At 40.0% G+C, this 3,973-nt stretch overlaps 1 non-coding gene across 1 annotated transcript; it reads left to right on the forward strand.

Annotated features, from left to right (window-relative positions):
- Nucleotides 1–1,442: 1,442 nt before the first annotated feature.
- On the forward strand, nucleotides 1,443–1,515 carry Trnaf-gaa (transfer RNA phenylalanine (anticodon GAA)). Its single transcript has one exon. It is a non-coding gene; the product is annotated as a tRNA-Phe (tRNA).
- Nucleotides 1,516–3,973: the final 2,458 nt, after the last annotated feature.

Raw genomic sequence — 3,973 nt, forward strand, 5'->3', positions numbered from 1 at the left:
GTTCACAACAAAACCCTCTCCCCTCTTCGGGAGAACCTCGAATACTTCCCCCTTTTGCAGTAAAGCTATCCATATCCCGTGTGTCGAACAAAACGTAGAGATGGGAGGGTAGAGCAGGATCCCGAATTGACTGTCAATTGATGAAAAGTGGGAAAATCAACTATCCCACCCAACCGCCTCGCAGCATATGGGACAGGTAACGAATTTCCCGAAAAACCACTCGAAAAGCAACCCAACTGCCGTAGATCCGTTTTGAGGAAGGATCTCCCGCTTCAGATTTGATGCTTCATCGCGTGAGGGTTTGCCGCGGTCCTTGATGGTTGCGGTAATAAATAAATGAGTAGCCCGCATAAACCGGTGCGAGATGCATTTCTGCTGCAGTGCGAGGGGTCCTGAGCGTTTGAAAGATTCCTCCGGCAGGGTCGTCGTGGGGAAAGCGCGATCGTGGGGAAAGCGCGACAAAAGCGTTCACACGTGACCAGCACGCGTTTAGAGCCAATTCCCTTTTTGAAAAACACTCGAGAACTTTATAGTCTGTGTGGAGGGAACTGAGGCGCGCCCCTATCGGTATAGAACGCTTGAGGGTCCGCGCATCGCACCCTTCCGGTGTTGCTGAAGGATTTTCGGCTTTTTAAAAACAAAGTCGCACTACTTTCAGCGGCAAGGGCCACCGGTTGTGCGCGTGCTCGGTCGGTTCGGTTATGCCGGTTTTGCTTTTAGTAACGGTTAATAAAAATACACACTCACATTTATGCTGGTGGCGTTCCACAGGGAAAGTGGAACTTTTTCACACAGATTAGGTTATCCACAGAACCGTTAGAGCCGTTCAATCAATTGATGAGGACGGGAAAAGCCGATTTTTTAGATTAGTAAATCCATCTTTTCTAGACAGAACTAATATAGGCACCAAACTGGTTTGGATCACTTTTAAATTGAAGCAAATATATAACCAATTACATTTGATTGGAGGATTACATTGCGTTAATTAAGAGTGATTTTCTTTGTAAATAGCATTAGAAGCATTTTAAGCTGATTTTATGAAACCCTGATGAAAGACTGCTAGATAAGTCTATGAATGCTACTTATCTTATTTATATCCCTTATCTTAAACATTAAGTTACAAAATACACCAGCATGATAAATAATCGCATTCCGTTTCAATATTTTTCATCGTTTAATGATAGTAATAATAGATCAAAATATGTGTTCTATTTATAGCCGAAAACATAGAAAAACAAGTGCAAATGATCAACTCCATTGTTCAATGCTATTATACCTTTGCTACGCTTTAACTGCGTTTTAAAATCTAAAAGAAAGCCGAAAAAGCTAAAATTAACCACACAAGCCAAACCAACGCCAAGCGAGCGAAGCGCGATAAGAGCTCGGTTACGCAGCGCAGTGTGCCATAACCTGTTTCAATCCCCGCGTCTCTTCGTCAACCAGCCGAAATAGCTCAGTTGGGAGAGCGTTAGACTGAAGATCTAAAGGTCCCCGGTTCAATCCCGGGTTTCGGCAGGAATAAATCTACTTTTTGATTTTTTTTAAACTCTTTGTTCTTCACGTACAACGGAGATTTTTACTTTCTTTTAATGATTTATTATTTTTTCAATAATGTTAAACAGGAAAATTCAAAGCTTATTTCGACAAATGTTTGTATAATACTAAAATATAACAAATTACATGTAATATACAATTGCAATTTAGATTAAACTATGATAATCATTGTTAAATATAAGCACTAAAAGGTATACAGGGAAAAAATTAAAATATAGTTGAATTGGAATATATTTCGTTAATTTAACTTGAAACAGCAACAAAAAAATCTATAACTAATGAAATCTAAACTCTTAACAAACATACCATAAGCATTAACTAAGTTAAAATAAGCCAAAATAAATCAAAACAAACCAATTCAATAGAGTTAATTCGTATAAGACTTCCATAATGAGCAGCAAACCACCAAACAGAAGCAGTTAACGGACAATGTAAAATTTTCCCGCTTGCCGAGAGATTTACTTTGGCGGCACCACAATGACACTTTTAATTCAATTTAACTTCCCCTTCCTTCTCCGCTCTTCCCTTGCTCAACCGTGCTGAAGCGGTGAGCCAAAAGCGACATTCAAGCATCAAGCCCTATTCAGCTGTCCCACGGCAGTGGAAGAAAAAATGAAAACAGTCTCTTTTCAGAACCATCCAATTTCCATTTCGCTTCCACCGGGCATCATGTGTCCAAATTGAGCATTTGTTGTTCACCCAATTAGATGAACAGAGGGCGCATGGTCGTCGCGTATACGTGTATGTGCTGTACTGTGTGGAGATGCGCACTCAGTGGAACCACTTGACCACTACCGTTCACGATCAATCATACCATTTTTCACCACTTTCACTACTTGCCCTGCTGCCCAATGGGAGAGGTGGGCTGGTGCGCATATGGGAGAGTGTGGGTGGCATTTTTCTTTTGTTATCATTTTCCGCCTTACACTGGCCCAATACTCCGCACGTACGACACGGCATGCGGACACGCCGAGCATGCCCCAGTACAATAACGGACGGAGCGGTCCGGAAGTGGGTCATGTGTGTTACCAAATGGTGTGTGTGTGTATCGTTTGTTCCGGTTTTCGCGCCGACACCAAACACACTAAATTACATTGTAATGTGAGGGCGGCGGAGGAGGAAGGTTTCCTGTCAAATGCCCACCCGGGCGGTCTGGCTGGCAGGCTTCCTCCTTCCGTACTTCGCGATCGTTGTGCGATCGCAAACAAAAGCGTAACAACGCACCTAAAAAGCCAATGGTAGTAACAGCTTTTCCGCGTCTCGTTATACATTTTTGAGTCGTGTGCGTGTGTGTGTCGTCGTGTTTGTGGTACTGTGCTGTGCCGGTTGGAACAATGGCCCATTTTTAACGTTTCAAAAATCGAAATCGGAAGTGGCAAACGCCACCACCGCCACACCACACGGTGACAAGATGAAAGCATTTCATTTTGTGGTTGGAAAGACACGTCGTAATCGAAATGTGTGAATGGTTTTTTTTGTCTATTTGATGATCTGTCGTTTGAGTCTTGCTTCGTGGTAGCAAGAGTTTTTCTTTACAAGTTTATGTGTAAATGTGTGTCAATTGGAAAATAAAAATATCAATAATTTCAATTAGCATTTGATTTTCCAACATTTTTTTTTGTAAATCGTCATTTTTATACAATTTTAAATTTAATGTTAATGTACAAATAGAATTACCATAATTATACATAAATGATGCAGCTACTTTTCTTAAATAAGTTAATCAGAGAACATAATGATAATTATCACTGAAACTGATTATTACTTAAAGTCTTGTAAAATTTGAGGATTTAAATGGTACAGTAACTGTTTTTTTACACTGGGTTTTCTACGATTTTTTGGTTCTTGGCATCGTCCCATCGATAATCGATACAAATGATCCTCAGATTCTGGGAATTGTCCAAGAAATCATGGGACAAATCCAACAAATATGTGGGAAGCATTCTAAAAATTTGAAATCAATTTAAAAAAAAATACGGCTGTAAGTATTTCTGTGGGTTTTATCCAACAAATGTACACTTTTTGCATAGTTTGTTGAGTTTGTTCCAATATGTAACGACTTAAAGACTTTATATTGAGTATGGAGCATAAAGCGCCCACGTGGGGACTTGAACACAGGACGAGCATATAGGTTTAATATAGCCATTAACAGACTGTAATACCTTTAGAAAGGTATTATTTGTTTATTTGTCATTTAGTATCTTGCATAGATTTGCTGGGACACTTACTTATATAGCCGTCCACACGTGACAGTATGAGTTGAAAAGAACTGAGTTAGACTCTAGGATGGAACGTAGTAATGCGGAATAAAATGATTTCAGACATATTGGATCTTTTATCTCAAGAGTTTGCCTGATTATAAATCCTAACATCCTCTTGACCTTGCAAATTACAGAGTGATAGAAGGATAGTGATGAAT

Source organism: Anopheles coluzzii, chromosome 3 (assembly GCF_943734685.1).
Source record: "Anopheles coluzzii chromosome 3, AcolN3, whole genome shotgun sequence".
NCBI classification, from domain to species: Eukaryota; Metazoa; Arthropoda; class Insecta; order Diptera; family Culicidae; genus Anopheles; species Anopheles coluzzii.